Below are 19,500 nucleotides of genomic sequence, written 5' to 3' on the forward strand. Positions count from 1 at the left end.
CCAGGATCTGGAACCCTCTGACGATCATAGGCCATTTCATCAATCATTACTGAGTTTTGAGGCATGTTTTCTTGTTGTTGTACCGGTTATGGACAATCCGTTGGTGGAAGGCCCGTGGTACCACACCTGCTACAGTTACGAAACTGATGGCATCATCTATACCATGATTTGATACCAAATCCCATAATGTATGTAAAAAGAGGCACCCTCCTGGCGTCCTCCGACATGTACAGCAGCCTAACTCATGTAAATACTGAAGGAAAGCCCCAGACGGTGGTCATTCCTTTCCTTCAAAACTTTTACTCCAAACTTTTGTTCTACTTTGAGCCTTAACTCTCAGTTTGGGACCCCTTTATGAAAAGTGTAATGTCCTTAAAGCAGCGGAGCTTGTGAGAATTACCAATTACAGGTGGTTTCTATATCTCACCCGTAGCACTGCATGCAAACATTGTTGTGTGGAAAGACAAACTATACTTAAATATATGTATGCAATGATAATTATCTGCCGAAAATCATTTGAGTGAATCTGATTTTTAGAAAACTTCTTTGTCGGTCTGCATCCTCAAAGCATCAAAAGCGATATCATGTCTGTTTAATAAAGCTCTGATAGTTTAGTTTTTAAAAGAACAAGTAAACAATATTCTGTTCATCATGTCTACAAAAGAATAGCATCAATCACAAGTAGATAATCAGCACATAAGCACGGTATTTAGTAAATGGCTCACCAATAAACATGTAATTATTTATTCAATGTAATTAGCCATAACAGTTAGTTCCTTTGAATCGTGCAAACATTTCAGATTATCCTATTGTCAGACTTAATCCATGTCGCCGCTTGTGTCAAGTGTTGTTTTAAGCACGTATGCCTTGGGGACATTTTCCGAATCCTTATTTCACAGCTCAAACCACAACACTACCAATTAAACGGAACAAATCTGTTTAAGCGTGAGTCAGAAATTTAGTAGCTACATATATTTCCCAAGTATCAAATGAGTTTCGATTTATTGGGTATGTTAAAACTAAAAATTGAAATTTGGGGTAGAAATTTGTACATGTGTACATAGCTGAGTTGTTTCGTTTCTTCTAATATAATTTTTCTGATAGATAGATAGACAGAGAGAGAGATTATTGAAAATTACAAATCACATCTAATACAAAATTTAATTTCACAAAGGAAAACAATATTTCATAGAAATGGGACTTTTTATTAAAAAATGCAATTTTCCAAATATCTATTTGTTATAACTTACAAGTGTCCGATAAATGAGAATGAAATATAATTGCGAAATACACTGAAGAAAAAATCAAGATGCTAGTATGAATTTAGTTAATGAAGAAATATTAGAAATCAAACTGAGTAAGATTTACATATTAACACCTGGTGATATACTGGCACTTTAGATATAAAATATCACTATTTTGACACGTCATTTTAAGCATCAGAGAACATTTTACATTCCACCAACCTCATTCATGAATAACAGCACAATTATAAAATCAAAGCACTCGTTGATTATTAACACAAATACTGAATAATCTCTCCTTTCAAAGACATTCAGAACCATGAATTGGTATTAACGATCATATAAAATTCAGTCGTATTTTATTACAACAATCAGCATTTTACAGAATAAAAGTCAATTACATTTTAGCAACAATTCAACGAAAGTGATATATGCACATATATACTCCGGACAATTTGTTTCATCTACATTATAAGAGATGAAAACTCTTTAGGTTGTATAATCCCACCCACCCACTCTTAAAATGTACTCTTTGAAACAAGACAATCTGGATTGATGAAAATCAGAACAAATCCTAAACTTTTCATCAAAGGCAGCATATTTTGAACAAACAGTCCTTATCGTAAACTTGATGTAGCAAAGTTAGTCACGTGTTTGTAATTATTTTCAAAATAAAAGTTATTCAGATGAAAATATCACTAAATAACTATTCGTCCTGTGAATGACTGATGCCCGGCAGTGTACAGCCACTATCGAATTCTGTTGAACGAACATTGGTTCCGGCCACCAAACTTGACCGATGTTTTGTCAAGCTGGAAGCAGATGGGGACAATTTCAATGGTGGTACTACAATTTCTTCAGAATTGATTTCATCGTTTTCTTTTCCCTCATTTTCGTCATTATAAGCATAACTTGGCGGCTTGTGAATAATTAGATGCTGCTGCAGCATGCGGTTGATTGAAATAGCAGTCTCAGCAAATGGCTCCAAATCCTTGGTACTGCTATTCCTAGAAAGCATTGTTGGTGCAGCAAGAGCAGTAGCAGCCGGTGGGCAAGATACCCAGGGGTGGTTCAAGACCTGCTCGGTAGAATAACGCTTGCGTGGATCTCGCACCAGCAAGTGACGAATGAGGTCTTTGGCACTGTCTGAGATTACACTCCAATCGTTTTCTGGAAACTCATAATCATCATTTTTGATGCTGCTGAAAAGCATGTCCTGGCAGTCCCGACACATCACATCACTGTTCCACCCACAACCACCTCCACAGTCGCCATAAAATGGATGGTAACCGCACAGCGTGATGTACATGATTATTCCCAGGCTCCAGAGATCACATTTCTTGTCATAGGATAAGGATTCACCAAGCCAAACTTCAACAACTTCAGGAGCCATATAATCTGCTGTGCCGACTGGCGTCAGGAGATCTGGCGTGGTACACATATCCTTCTGGCTTTCAACAGGCACACCACTTGCCAAGTCAAAATCACATATTCGTATCGGGAATATTTCTTTCTTTTCACACAATATGTTTTCTAGCTTTAGATCCCTGTGGACTATTCCTTTATTGTGGAGGAAATCCAAGGCTCGTGTGATGCATTTCACTATTAAACTGGCTTCTGTCTCAGTCAGATGACCCCTTCTCTCAATATTGTCAAACAAGGTTCCTCCCAACATCTTGTCAAAGACCAAATAAAATCGACCTTCTTCTTCAAAGTATTCATAAAGCTGTAAGATGTTCTCCTGACCTTGACATAAGTTGTATATTTCTATTTCTTTGAAGACTTTGCTGCTGGATCGGATCGTGTTGTTTTTAATGATCTTTACAGCATATTCTTTGCTGTTGGAAATATTTATAAATGTCTGCACTGAATCAATAGCACCATTTCCTAAGATTTCTCCTGTTGGTCTGTACAAATCATGAAATTTTGTAACAGGAATATCAGCTGCCCTTTTTGTCTTCTTTCGGAGTCTTGGTGTATTACGATTTAAACTTGCGTTTTTTTCTGCATCCCGTAAATTATGGCTTTCCATGTCCCTAAAATCGTTATCCATCTCCATATTCAGTCTGTTTAAAGTACCGTAATGTCAGCACCTTTTATATATGTGATCGGTTGGTGACAATTAGCTTCCTGATTGGCTCGTGTCATCCTGTCGATGCGACTAAAATTCAACAGTATTCAGATAAATCCCCTACTGACACTGAGTAAGCACTTAATTAGGCACTCACGGAAGTTCCTCTGGCCTCGCTGTGATGATTGATTCACACCTTGGAATGGAAGAGTACATATCACAGTTATAAAGTGGAAACAATTACTAGAACAAACGAAAACAAGAAATTTGTTTAACAAGCTTTTAGTTGATATTTATTTCTTTACAGTGCTATCACGAATAGTCATTTGCCAAAAACATAATTGATCGATGTTTTCTTATTTTATGAGAAAATATTTTCATAAAGAAATTCTTTTAAATCTTATATTTCTGTTAGTAACATGTACCATCTATCATTGATTCAACATAGATGATCGCCTGGCTAGTCTATGCAATGAAATAATGTTTCTGTCTAATATTCAATTTCAAAAATACTTCTAAAATCTCTTTCTTTCTCTCTCTTTGTCAAATTCAAAACAACTTTTAACAAGCCTTTTGGTTGTACAAAATCCGAACACATCGCAGTCTTTAAGTTATATATGAAGATGTTTATTTTCCTTCAATAAATAGTATTGAAAGTAGACTATAGTTATTTTCAAATGGCATCGCTAATGGTAACCGATGTGGTATCTAAAATGCATTTCTGCAAACAACTTGAAAAATGGTTCAAGATAATTGATATGCACGGGCTTCCATAAATTTATAACGTCCTTTTTTCTTCCTTGTAACCATTGCAAACTCAAGGCTTTCATACAAAAGTATTGTCGGGACTCCAGCAGCGTCCAGGGGTTGTCTTTCACTGAATAATACTATGTATCTAGCTTATAGTCATACGATTTTTATTTTAATAATAAACAAAAACTTATTCAAGATAAATTAAAACTTTTTATACAAGTATATGAGAACAAACAATTTCACATGCGCTTGATATAATTTCGATGATCGTATGAATTAGAGGTCTTTCTTTTTTATTTAACGCTCCCATTAACCCTGTTTCGTCAGACAAAGCACGCGGTCCAAAGATGATCAATTTGTTTCATGGTATGAGAAAAAATATATAAATGAAGTACTCTTGTGCACCTTAAAACATATCTAATCGTTTGGCTTTCATCATTGATGTTACATAATCAACTAAAACTTTATTTATATATATTGCTGTCATTAATCTCATTTGTAATTTAGAGGTTATTTTGCGTCAATGCCCAAAAATGTATCCCTTATTGCACCAGTAATTCTATAACGGTCAGTTGCTGTTTGCGGACAACGCAGTATTGTGTGGATTTAGAATCAGTGTATTGACCATACAAATGGCAAGGCGGAATAATACGTATACTATGTTTTTAAAGGCCATCTCGCCAGTGATCCAAACGTCATGTAGGTGAATAAACATCACGCTTTGTTAAAAGCAGACGAGATAGCTTCCCATCTCTTCCGTATTCCATCCCAATATAGATTCCGATTACTAGTCTCCGATTGTGCTTACATAGGTATCGGTACAAATAAATGTATACGGCCTCCCAGGTATACTGGGTATTATCTGTAAAGTGCCTTATTCTAAAGGGGTTCGTTACAGTGAAAATTAGGAGTGTTCGTCCATGAATCAAAGGATGACGCTTCTAACCTGTAACAATATAACACAAGGGAAGACACGAGTCCCCACCGCTCGGTAGGTCCGACTCTGTTAGTTTATCCTAATAGCGTCTGCTAATCTCCAACGTAAGCCAGTCGTAATCAAGAAGAGTTCATTTTTCACGATTGACCGAAAGGTAAGATCCGAAAAACTGCGCACTCGATGTTGTTCGGATCTTACCTTTCGTTCACTGGTGAAATCCAAGACTATTCGAATGCAAACGGCACTGCCTGCCATTAGTTGTCCAAACGTCAAAATCGGCGAACAATTATTGAATTTTCTCCAAGATGTCTCATACTGAACGAAGTGTGCCGAGCAGTTTTGAAAATTGAACTATTCTTGATTACCACTGGCTGAAGGTGGAAATTAGCAGACGCAATTAAGATAAACTAGCATGGTTGGAACTACCGATAGGTGCGAACTCGTGTCTTTTTCTTGTATTATATTGCTACAGGATTGAACATTCATACCCTGATTCAATGACGGATACTCCTAAGTTTTCTTCGTAACGAACAACTGTGCCTTATTCTACTTAAAATATATATTGTGTGTTTGTGATGCAAATAGCATAGTCCCAGTCCCACTTCATTTTGCGGTTTATATAAGAAGATCCCGTTGGATATAACGTATTCTACGGATCCATATAAACAGAATAATTTATATTTCAATCTCAATTCATAAAATAATCCTGGTCTCAGTTTTGGTTAAGACCCTACAAAAATATTATATCAACGACAACTACAAAGTCACCTTCTTGAACCCAAAATAACCAAATTATATGACTTAAACTCCCCCAATATTTCAACAACAAGAAACACCTGCAAAATAAATTCCTATACACCATCACTAGATATGTGTGTTTTAAAATCATACACGACATTTTACCTGTAAAACACATTTTTTAAAAATATTCCCTAATTCAAGTTATGCACTTTTTTTTGCGGTGGGACTGAAATCACTGACCATTTAATTTTCGAATGCAATTTAATACTCACTTTACAACAGCTCATAATTAAATGGCTGAAAAAAACTCTCGAAACTCCTTCGGTACTTTTTACATTCCTTAAATTTGGTCTTATCCTAAGTTTCTTCTATGGGGCCTTGTTTCCGGAACCTGAAATCGCGGACTTGTGGCTTTTATTATGCGCTGGATACAAATATGCTATATGGATTAAATGTATCCATGCATATTATCATAAAGAAGTGGTAACCAGTAACACCTTGCTATTCTTCTTTCTCTCTTGCCTAAAATGTAGAATCAGAGCTGACATTTCCAGACTTAACCTTCTTCACTTTATTGACAAATGGTGTCTAGCTGGGTTATTATGTTCTCTTTAAATTTGTTAAATAGTAAGTGGCATAAGTCTAGAATAATACTCACTACTTACCTTTTTCTTTAAATATATCCAATTATGTATCCTTTTCTAATCTCCTGATTCTTTAGTACACCGTCTTTTTGCCTGCATGTTTCAACCCACGTTTACCGGTCAACACGTTAATTCAAGAATACCCCAAGCCGCACGTGTTAACACTATCTCTTCTTTTCGCACGAGCTTTTTCTGTACTTTACCTTGTCTATCCTTTTAACATGACCTTTCACGCTTATACAATTTTGTATACACTTTGTATTTCAATCAATACTATATCTCTAAATTTAAAACTTGAATAGTAATTTCATTTGTTTTAAATTCTATGTAAAGTTATTATGTTAATTGATAAGTAGACGTAAAATAATTTATTATTATAAATTCCTCGCCTATACGTTAGCTAGAAACTTACGTATTATGTAAAATTAGTATAAGCGTTTTACAACGTATGTATGAGCAGTAAGTGTGTGTGTGTGTGTGTGTGTAAGTATGTGTGTGTATATGAGGGTACGGGTGAGCGGATATGTCTAATATGGGTGCATATAGGAGTATCTGTGTCACTTGCACATTTCAACATGTACATATTAAATAAGGATTTCATGAAAAGAAAAGAATGTTTATCATTGGTTCTATCAAATCTATTTTTGTGTTACATAATCAATTTGGCAATAAATGTAGGTCTTATAGGCTTGTAAGAATTCCATTAGGTTTAGAGAACCTATGACCAAATTTCTATCTGTTCCTCAACTTTCTTTAATATTTGGTTGTAATTAAGTTCGTCTAAATTCTTTCCATAAAATATTCCTAAAGCTTTCACTTGTTGTTTGATTCAATTTGGGGGAGCTCCTGGGTCATTTGCCCGCCAATTTCCAATTAATTGCTATTATTTTCAATATTCTTATATAATGTTTCAATTGCAATAACATATAGTAAAATTGACAGAGGAAAATTTGTGTGTTGAGGGCTCTCAACCTCCTCACTCTCGCTCACTATCATTTTAGACTCGATGAGCGGATTTGTTTTATGCTAGAAACTTGGTTCTTCCATAAATAAATATGGGGTGGTAGGTTTTTGTGTTTCGTTTGCTTTGTTGTTTTCCTTTTTTACCCTTTGCCCCCTTCTTCTCACGTGCACTCGTATTTGTATAACTAGTCCATTATGTGGACGTGGATTGAGAAGTTTTAGGACCGTTTGAGCTTCCAACCTCAATTTCGCACTGCATACCCAGTATGACCTGGTTCGATGTTGCGGCATTTCAGTGGGGTGGGTTTCCTGAGATCTGTTCCATCTCTCCCCCAGGATCTGGAACCCTCTGACGATCATAGGCCATTTCATCAATCATTACTGAGTTTTGAGGCATGTTTTCTTGTTGTTGTACCGGTTATGGACAATCCGTTGGTGGAAGGCCCGTGGTACCACACCTGCTACAGTTACGAAACTGATGGCATCATCTATACCATGATTTGATACCAAATCCCATAATGTATGTAAAAAGAGGCACCCTCCTGGCGTCCTCCGACATGTACAGCAGCCTAACTCATGTAAATACTGAAGGAAAGCCCCAGACGGTGGTCATTCCTTTCCTTCAAAACTTTTACTCCAAACTTTTGTTCTACTTTGAGCCTTAACTCTCAGTTTGGGACCCCTTTATGAAAAGTGTAATGTCCTTAAAGCAGCGGAGCTTGTGAGAATTACCAATTACAGGTGGTTTCTATATCTCACCCGTAGCACTGCATGCAAACATTGTTGTGTGGAAAGACAAACTATACTTAAATATATGTATGCAATGATAATTATCTGCCGAAAATCATTTGAGTGAATCTGATTTTTAGAAAACTTCTTTGTCGGTCTGCATCCTCAAAGCATCAAAAGCGATATCATGTCTGTTTAATAAAGCTCTGATAGTTTAGTTTTTAAAAGAACAAGTAAACAATATTCTGTTCATCATGTCTACAAAAGAATAGCATCAATCACAAGTAGATAATCAGCACATAAGCACGGTATTTAGTAAATGGCTCACCAATAAACATGTAATTATTTATTCAATGTAATTAGCCATAACAGTTAGTTCCTTTGAATCGTGCAAACATTTCAGATTATCCTATTGTCAGACTTAATCCATGTCGCCGCTTGTGTCAAGTGTTGTTTTAAGCACGTATGCCTTGGGGACATTTTCCGAATCCTTATTTCACAGCTCAAACCACAACACTACCAATTAAACGGAACAAATCTGTTTAAGCGTGAGTCAGAAATTTAGTAGCTACATATATTTCCCAAGTATCAAATGAGTTTCGATTTATTGGGTATGTTAAAACTAAAAATTGAAATTTGGGGTAGAAATTTGTACATGTGTACATAGCTGAGTTGTTTCGTTTCTTCTAATATAATTTTTCTGATAGATAGATAGACAGAGAGAGAGATTATTGAAAATTACAAATCACATCTAATACAAAATTTAATTTCACAAAGGAAAACAATATTTCATAGAAATGGGACTTTTTATTAAAAAATGCAATTTTCCAAATATCTATTTGTTATAACTTACAAGTGTCCGATAAATGAGAATGAAATATAATTGCGAAATACACTGAAGAAAAAATCAAGATGCTAGTATGAATTTAGTTAATGAAGAAATATTAGAAATCAAACTGAGTAAGATTTACATATTAACACCTGGTGATATACTGGCACTTTAGATATAAAATATCACTATTTTGACACGTCATTTTAAGCATCAGAGAACATTTTACATTCCACCAACCTCATTCATGAATAACAGCACAATTATAAAATCAAAGCACTCGTTGATTATTAACACAAATACTGAATAATCTCTCCTTTCAAAGACATTCAGAACCATGAATTGGTATTAACGATCATATAAAATTCAGTCGTATTTTATTACAACAATCAGCATTTTACAGAATAAAAGTCAATTACATTTTAGCAACAATTCAACGAAAGTGATATATGCACATATATACTCCGGACAATTTGTTTCATCTACATTATAAGAGATGAAAACTCTTTAGGTTGTATAATCCCACCCACCCACTCTTAAAATGTACTCTTCGAAACAAGACAATCTGGATTGATGAAAATCAGAACAAATCCTAAACTTTTCATCAAAGGCAGCATATTTTGAACAAACAGTCCTTATCGTAAACTTGATGTAGCAAAGTTAGTCACGTGTTTGTAATTATTTTCAAAATAAAAGTTATTCAGATGAAAATATCACTAAATAACTATTCGTCCTGTGAATGACTGATGCCCGGCAGTGTACAGCCACTATCGAATTCTGTTGAACGAACATTGGTTCCGGCCACCAAACTTGACCGATGTTTTGTCAAGCTGGAAGCAGATGGGGACAATTTCAATGGTGGTACTACAATTTCTTCAGAATTGATTTCATCGTTTTCTTTTCCCTCATTTTCGTCATTATAAGCATAACTTGGCGGCTTGTGAATAATTAGATGCTGCTGCAGCATGCGGTTGATTGAAATAGCAGTCTCAGCAAATGGCTCCAAATCCTTGGTACTGCTATTCCTAGAAAGCATTGTTGGTGCAGCAAGAGCAGTAGCAGCCGGTGGGCAAGATACCCAGGGGTGGTTCAAGACCTGCTCGGTAGAATAACGCTTGCGTGGATCTCGCACCAGCAAGTGACGAATGAGGTCTTTGGCACTGTCTGAGATTACACTCCAATCGTTTTCTGGAAACTCATAATCATCATTTTTGATGCTGCTGAAAAGCATGTCCTGGCAGTCCCGACACATCACATCACTGTTCCACCCACAACCACCTCCACAGTCGCCATAAAATGGATGGTAACCGCACAGCGTGATGTACATGATTATTCCCAGGCTCCAGAGATCACATTTCTTGTCATAGGATAAGGATTCACCAAGCCAAACTTCAACAACTTCAGGAGCCATATAATCTGCTGTGCCGACTGGCGTCAGGAGATCTGGCGTGGTACACATATCCTTCTGGCTTTCAACAGGCACACCACTTGCCAAGTCAAAATCACATATTCGTATTGGGAATATTTCTTTCTTTTCACACAATATGTTTTCTAGCTTTAGATCCCTGTGGACTATTCCTTTATTGTGGAGGAAATCCAAGGCTCGTGTGATGCATTTCACTATTAAACTGGCTTCTGTCTCAGTCAGATGACCCCTTCTCTCAATATTGTCAAACAAGGTTCCTCCCAACATCTTGTCAAAGACCAAATAAAATCGACCTTCTTCTTCAAAGTATTCATAAAGCTGTAAGATGTTCTCCTGACCTTGACATAAGTTGTATATTTCTATTTCTTTGAAGACTTTGCTGCTGGATCGGATCGTGTTGTTTTTAATGATCTTTACAGCATATTCTTTGCTGTTGGAAATATTTATAAATGTCTGCACTGAATCAATAGCACCATTTCCTAAGATTTCTCCTGTTGGTCTGTACAAATCATGAAATTTTGTAACAGGAATATCAGCTGCCCTTTTTGTCTTCTTTCGGAGTCTTGGTGTATTACGATTTAAACTTGCGTTTTTTTCTGCATCCCGTAAATTATGGCTTTCCATGTCCCTAAAATCGTTATCCATCTCCATATTCAGTCTGTTTAAAGTACCGTAATGTCAGCACCTTTTATATATGTGATCGGTTGGTGACAATTAGCTTCCTGATTGGCTCGTGTCATCCTGTCGATGCGACTAAAATTCAACAGTATTCAGATAAATCCCCTACTGACACTGAGTAAGCACTTAATTAGGCACTCACGGAAGTTCCTCTGGCCTCGCTGTGATGATTGATTCACACCTTGGAATGGAAGAGTACATATCACAGTTATAAAGTGGAAACAATTACTAGAACAAACGAAAACAAGAAATTTGTTTAACAAGCTTTTAGTTGATATTTATTTCTTTACAGTGCTATCACGAATAGTCATTTGCCAAAAACATAATTGATCGATGTTTTCTTATTTTATGAGAAAATATTTTCATAAAGAAATTCTTTTAAATCTTATATTTCTGTTAGTAACATGTACCATCTATCATTGATTCAACATAGATGATCGCCTGGCTAGTCTATGCAATGAAATAATGTTTCTGTCTAATATTCAATTTCAAAAATACTTCTAAAATCTCTTTCTTTCTCTCTCTTTGTCAAATTCAAAACAACTTTTAACAAGCCTTTTGGTTGTACAAAATCCGAAAACATCGCAGTCTTTAAGTTATATATGAAGATGTTTATTTTCCTTCAATAAATAGTATTGAAAGTAGACTATAGTTATTTTCAAATGGCATCGCTAATGGTAACCGATGTGGTATCTAAAATGCATTTCTGCAAACAACTTGAAAAATGGTTCAAGATAATTGATATGCACGGGCTTCCATAAATTTATAACGTCCTTTTTTCTTCCTTGTAACCATTGCAAACTCAAGGCTTTCATACAAAAGTATTGTCGGGACTCCAGCAGCGTCCAGGGGTTGTCTTTCACTGAATAATACTATGTATCTAGCTTATAGTCATACGATTTTTATTTTAATAATAAACAAAAACTTATTCAAGATAAATTAAAACTTTTTATACAAGTATATGAGAACAAACAATTTCACATGCGCTTGATATAATTTCGATGATCGTATGAATTAGAGGTCTTTCTTTTTTATTTAACGCTCCCATTAACCCTGTTTCGTCAGACAAAGCACGCGGTCCAAAGATGATCAATTTGTTTCATGGTATGAGAAAAAATATATAAATGAAGTACTCTTGTGCACCTTAAAACATATCTAATCGTTTGGCTTTCATCATTGATGTTACATAATCAACTAAAACTTTATTTATATATATTGCTGTCATTAATCTCATTTGTAATTTAGAGGTTATTTTGCGTCAATGCCCAAAAATGTATCCCTTATTGCACCAGTAATTCTATAACGGTCAGTTGCTGTTTGCGGACAACGCAGTATTGTGTGGATTTAGAATCAGTGTATTGACCATACAAATGGCAAGGCGGAATAATACGTATACTATGTTTTTAAAGGCCATCTCGCCAGTGATCCAAACGTCATGTAGGTGAATAAACATCACGCTTTGTTAAAAGCAGACGAGATAGCTTCCCATCTCTTCCGTATTCCATCCCAATATAGATTCCGATTACTAGTCTCCGATTGTGCTTACATAGGTATCGGTACAAATAAATGTATACGGCCTCCCAGGTATACTGGGTATTATCTGTAAAGTGCCTTATTCTAAAGGGGTTCGTTACAGTGAAAATTAGGAGTATTCGTCCATGAATCAAAGGATGACGCTTCTAACCTGTAACAATATAACACAAGGGAAGACACGAGTCCCCACCGCTCGGTAGGTCCGACTCTGTTAGTTTATCCTAATAGCGTCTGCTAATCTCCAACGTAAGCCAGTCGTAATCAAGAAGAGTTCATTTTTCACGATTGACCGAAAGGTAAGATCCGAAAAACTGCGCACTCGATGTTGTTCGGATCTTACCTTTCGTTCACTGGTGAAATCCAAGACTATTCGAATGCAAACGGCACTGCCTGCCATTAGTTGTCCAAACGTCAAAATCGGCGAACAATTATTGAATTTTCTCCAAGATGTCTCATACTGAACGAAGTGTGCCGAGCAGTTTTGAAAATTGAACTATTCTTGATTACCACTGGCTGAAGGTGGAAATTAGCAGACGCAATTAAGATAAACTAGCATGGTTGGAACTACCGATAGGTGCGAACTCGTGTCTTTTTCTTGTATTATATTGTTACAGGATTGAACATTCATACCCTGATTCAATGACGGATACTCCTAAGTTTTCTTCGTAACGAACAACTGTGCCTTATTCTACTTAAAATATATATTGTGTGTTTGTGATGCAAATAGCATAGTCCCAGTCCCACTTCATTTTGCGGTTTATATAAGAAGATCCCGTTGGATATAACGTATTCTACGGATCCATATAAACATTATAATTTATATTTCAATCTCAATTCATAAAATAATCCTGGTCTCAGTTTTGGTTAAGACCCTACAAAAATATTATATCAACGACAACTACAAAGTCACCTTCTTGAACCCAAAATAACCAAATTATATGACTTAAACTCCCCCAATATTTCAACAACAAAAAACACCTGCAAAATAAATTCCTATACACCATCACTAGATATGTGTGTTTTAAAATCATACACGACATTTTACCTGTAAAACACATATTTTTTAAAAATATTCCCTAATTCAAGTTATGCACTTTTTTTTGCGGTGGGACTGAAATCACTGACCATTTAATTTTCGAATGCAATTTAATACTCGCTTTACAACAGCTCATAATTAAATGGCTGAAAAAAACTCTCGAAACTCCTTCGGTACTTTTTACATTCCTTAAATTTGGTCTTATCCTAAGTTTCTTCTATGGGGCCTTGTTTCCGGAACCTGAAATCGCGGACTTGTGGCTTTTATTATGCGCTGGATACAAATATGCTATATGGATTAAATGTATCCATGCATATTATCATAAAGAAGTGGTAACCAGTAACACCTTGCTATTCTTCTTTCTCTCTTGCCTAAAATGTAGAATCAGAGCTGACATTTCCAGACTTAACCTTCTTCACTTTATTGACAAATGGTGTCTAGCTGGGTTATTATGTTCTCTTTAAATTTGTTAAATAGTAAGTGGCATAAGTCTAGAATAATACTCACTACTTACCTTTTTCTTTAAATATATCCAATTATGTATCCTTTTCTAATCTCCTGATTCTTTAGTACACCGTCTTTTTGCCTGCATGTTTCAACCCACGTTTACCGGTCAACACGTTAATTCAAGAATACCCCAAGCCGCACGTGTTAACACTATCTCTTCTTTTCGCACGAGCTTTTTCTGTACTTTACCTTGTCTATCCTTTTAACATGACCTTTCACGCTTATACAATTTTGTATACACTTTGTATTTCAATCAATACTATATCTCTAAATTTAAAACTTGAATAGTAATTTCATTTGTTTTAAATTCTATGTAAAGTTATTATGTTAATTGATAAGTAGACGTAAAATAATTTATTATTATAAATTCCTCGCCTATACGTTAGCTAGAAACTTACGTATTATGTAAAATTAGTATCAGCGTTTTACAACGTATGTATGAGCAGTAAGTGTGTGTGTGTGTGTGTAAGTATGTGTGTGTATATGAGGGTACGGGTGAGCGGATATGTCTAATATGGGTGCATATAGGAGTATCTGTGTCACTTGCACATTTCAACATGTACATATTAAATAAGGATTTCATGAAAAGAAAAGAATGTTTATCATTGGTTCTATCAAATCTATTTTTGTGTTACATAATCAATTTGGCAATAAATGTAGGTCTTATAGGCTTGTAAGAATTCCATTAGGTTTAGAGAACCTATGACCAAATTTCTATCTGTTCCTCAACTTTCTTTAATATTTGGTTGTAATTAAGTTCGTCTAAATTCTTTCCATAAAATATTCCTAAAGCCTTCACTTGTTGTTTGATTCAATTTGGGGGAGCTCCTGGGTCATTTGCCCGCCAATTTCCAATTAATTGCTATTATTTTCAATATTCTTATATAATGTTTCAATTGCAATAACATATAGTAAAATTGACAGTGGAAAATTTGTGTGTTGAGGGCTCTCAACCTCCTCACTCTCGCTCACTATCATTTTAGACTCGATGAGCGGATTTGTTTTATGCTAGAAACTTGGTTCTTCCATAAATAAATATGGGGTGGTAGGTTTTTGTGTTTCGTTTGCTTTGTTGTTTTCCTTTTTTACCCTTTGCCCCCTTCTTCTCACGTGCACTCGTATTTGTATAACTAGTCCATTATGTGGACGTGGATTGAGAAGTTTTAGGGCCGTTTGAGCTTCCAACCTCAATTTCGCACTGCATACCCAGTATGCCCTGGTTCGATGTTGCGGCATTTCAGTGGGGTGGGTTTCCTGAGATCTGTTCCATCTCTCCCCCAGGATCTGGAACCCTCTGACGATCATAGGCCATTTCATCAATCATTACTGAGTTTTGAGGCATGTTTTCTTGTTGTTGTACCGGTTATGGACAATCCGTTGGTGGAAGGCCCGTGGTACCACACCTGCTACAGTTACGAAACTGATGGCATCATCTATACCATGATTTGATACCAAATCCCATAATGTATGTAAAAAGAGGCACCCTCCTGGCGTCCTCGGACATGTACAGCAGCCTAACTCATGTAAATACTGAAGGAAAGCCCCAGACGGTGGTCATTCCTTTCCTGCAAAACTTTTACTCCAAACTTTTGTTCTACTTTGAACCTTAACTCTCAGTTTGGGACCCCTTTATGAAAAGTGTAATGTCCTTAAAGCAGCGGAGCTTGTGAGAATTACCAATTACAGGTGGTTTCTATATCTCACCCGTAGCACTGCATGCAAACATTGTTGTGTGGAAAGACAAACTATACTTAAATATATGTATGCAATGATAATTATCTGCCGAAGATCATTTGAGTGAATCTGATTTTTAGAAAACTTCTTTGTCGGTCTGCATCCTCAAAGCATCAAAAGCGATATCATGTCTGTTTAATAAAGCTCTGATAGTTTAGTTTTTAAAAGAACAAGTAAACAATATTCTGTTCATCATGTCTACAAAAGAATAGCATCAATCACAAATAGATAATCAGCACATAAGCAAATGGCTCACCAATAAACATGTAATTATTTATTCAATGTAATTAGCCATAACAGTTAGTTCCTTTGAATCGTGCAAACATTTCAGATTATCCTATTGTCAGACTTAATCCATGTCGCCGCTTGTGTCAAGTGTTGTTTTAAGCACGTATGCCTTGGGGACATTTTCCGAATCCTTATTTCACAGCTCAAACCACAACACTACCAATTAAACGGAACAAATCTGTTTAAGCGTGAGTCAGAAATTTAGTAGCTACATATATTTCCCAAGTATCAAATGAGTTTTGATTTATTGGGTATGTTAAAACTAAAAATTGAAATTTGGGGTAGAAATTTGTACATGTGTACATAGCTGAGTTGTTTCGTTTCTTCTAATATAATTTTTCTGATAGATAGATAGACAGAGAGAGAGAGAGATTATTGAAAATTACAAATCACATCTAATACAAAATTTAATTTCACAAAGGAAAACAATATTTCATAGAAATGGGACTTTTTATTAAAAAATGCAATTCTCCAATATATCTATTTGTTATAACTTACAAGTGTCCGATAAATGAGAATGAAATATAATTGCGAAATACACTGAAGAAAAAATCAAGATGCTAGTATGAATTTAGTTAATGAAGAAATATTAGAAATCAAACTGAGTAAGATTTACATATTAACACCTGGTGATATACTGGCACTTTAGATATAAAATATCACTATTTTGACACGTCATTTTAAGCATCAGAGAACATTTTACATTCCACCAACCTCATTCATGAATAACAGCACAATTATAAAATCAAAGCACTCGTTGATTATTAACACAAATACTGAATAATCTCTCCTTTCAAAGACATTCAGAACCATGAATTGGTATTAACGATCATATAAAATTCAGTCGTATTTTATTACAACAATCAGCATTTTACAGAATAAAAGTCAATTACATTTTAGCAACAATTCAACGAAAGTGATATATGCACATATATACTCCGGACAATTTGCTTTATCTACATTATAAGAGATGAAAACTCTTTAGGTTGTTTAATCCCACCCACCCACTCTTAAAATGTACTCTTCGAAACAAGACAATCTGGATTGATGAAAATCAGAACAAATCCTAAACTTTGCATCAAAGGCAGCATATTTTGAACAATCAATCCTTATAGCAAACTTGATGTAGCAAAGTTAGTCACGTGTTTGTAATTATTTTCAAAATAAAAGTTATTCAGATGAAAATATCACTAAATAACTATTCGTCCTGTGAATGACTGATGCCCGACAGTGTACAGCCACTATCGAATTCTGTTGAACGAACATTGGTTCCGGCCACCAAACTTGACCGATGTTTTGTCAAGCTGGAAGCAGATGGGGACAATTTCAATGGTGGTACTACAATTTCTTCAGAATTGATTTCATCGTTTTCTTTTCCCTCATTTTCGTCATTATAAGCATAACTTGGCAGCTTGTGAATAATTAGATGCTGCTGCAGCATGCGGTTGATTGAAATAGCAGTCTCAGCAAATGGCTCCAAATCCTTGGTACTGCTATTCCTAGAAAGCATTGTTGGTGCAGCAAGAGCAGTAGCAGCCGGTGGGCAAGATACCCAGGGGTGGTTCAAGACCTGCTCGGTAGAATAACGCTTGCGTGGATCTCGCACCAGCAAGTGACGAATGAGGTCTTTGGCACTGTCTGAGATTACACTCCAATCGTTTTCTGGAAACTCATAATCATCATTTTTGATGCTGCTGAAAACATGTCCTGGCAGTCCCGACACATCACATCACTGTTCCACCCACAACCACCTCCACAGTCGCCATAAAATGGATGGTAACCGCACAGCGTGATGTACATGATTATTCCCAGGCTCCAGAGATCACATTTCTTGTCATAGGATAAGGATTCACCAAGCCAAACTTCAACAACTTCAGGAGCCATATAATCTGCTGTGCCGACTGGCGTCAGGAGATCTGGCGTGGTACACATATCCTTCTGGCTTTCAACAGGCACACCACTTGCCAAGTCAAAATCACATATTCGTATTGGGAATATTTCTTTCTTTTCACACAATATGTTTTCTAGCTTTAGATCCCTGTGGACTATTCCTTTATTGTGGAGGAAATCCAAGGCTCGTGTGATGCATTTCACTATTAAACTGGCTTCTGTCTCAGTCAGATGACCCCTTCTCTCAATATTGTCAAACAAGGTTCCTCCCAACATCTTGTCAAAGACCAAATAAAATCGACCTTCTTCTTCAAAGTATTCATAAAGCTGTAAGATGTTCTCCTGACCTTGACATAAGTTGTATATTTCTATTTCTTTGAAGACTTTGCTGCTGGATCGGATCGTGTTGTTTTTAATGATCTTTACAGCATATTCTTTGCTGTTGGAAATATTTATAAATGTCTGCACTGAATCAATAGCACCATTTCCTAAGATTTCTCCTGTTGGTCTGTACAAATCATGAAATTTTGTAACAGGAATATCAGCTGCCCTTTTTGTCTTCTTTCGGAGTCTTGGTGTATTACGATTTAAACTTGCGTTTTTTTCTGCATCCCGTAAATTATGGCTTTCCATGTCCCTAAAATCGTTATCCATCTCCATATTCAGTCTGTTTAAAGTACCGTAATGTCAGCACCTTTTATATATGTGATCGGTTGGTGACAATTAGCTTCCTGATTGGCTCGTGTCATCCTGTCGATGCGACTAAAATTCAACAGTATTCAGATAAATCCCCTACTGACACTGAGTAAGCACTTAATTAGGCACTCACGGAAGTTCCTCTGGCCTCGCTGTGATGATTGATTCACACCTTGGAATGGAAGAGTACATATCACAGTTATAAAGTGGAAACAATTACTAGAACAAACGAAAACAAGAAATTTGTTTAACAAGCTTTTAGTTGATATTTATTTCTTTACAGTGCTATCACGAATAGTCATTTGCCAAAAACATAATTGATCGATGTTTTCTTATTTTATGAGAAAATATTTTCATAAAGAAATTCTTTTAAATCTTATATTTCTGTTAGTAACATGTACCATCTATCATTGATTCAACATAGATGATCGCCTGGCTAGTCTATGCAATGAAATAATGTTTCTGTCTAATATTCAATTTCAAAAATACTTCTAAAATCTCTTTCTTTCTCTCTCTTTGTCAAATTCAAAACAACTTTTAACAAGCTTTTTGGTTGTACAAAATCCGAAAACATCGCAGTCTTTAAGTTATATATGAAGATGTTTATTTTCCTTCAATAAATAGTATTGAAAGTAGACTATAGTTATTTTCAAATGGCATCGCTAATGGTAACCGATGTGGTATCTAAAATGCATTTCTGCAAACAACTTCAAAAATGGTTCAAGGTAATTCATATGCACGGGCTTCCATAAATTTATAACGTCCTTTTTCTTTCCTTGTAACCATTGCAAACTCAAGGCT

The 19,500-nt window shown here is 35.8% G+C and overlaps 3 pseudogenes; all 3 read right to left on the reverse strand.

The window, feature by feature from the left end:
• Positions 1–1,950: 1,950 nt before the first annotated feature.
• LOC149771746 (MAP kinase-interacting serine/threonine-protein kinase 1 pseudogene) lies at positions 1,951–3,459 on the reverse strand (annotated as a pseudogene).
• Positions 3,460–9,635: 6,176 nt separating this feature from the next.
• Positions 9,636–11,144, reverse strand: LOC149771747 (MAP kinase-interacting serine/threonine-protein kinase 1 pseudogene; annotated as a pseudogene).
• Positions 11,145–17,311: 6,167 nt separating this feature from the next.
• LOC149771748 (MAP kinase-interacting serine/threonine-protein kinase 1 pseudogene) lies at positions 17,312–18,819 on the reverse strand (annotated as a pseudogene).
• Between the last annotated feature and the right edge of the window lie 681 nt (positions 18,820–19,500).

This window comes from Sinohyriopsis cumingii, unplaced genomic scaffold (genome assembly GCF_028554795.1).
Source record: "Sinohyriopsis cumingii isolate HCF-2022 unplaced genomic scaffold, ASM2855479v2 utg001699l, whole genome shotgun sequence".
Taxonomy (NCBI): Eukaryota; Metazoa; Mollusca; class Bivalvia; order Unionida; family Unionidae; genus Sinohyriopsis; species Sinohyriopsis cumingii.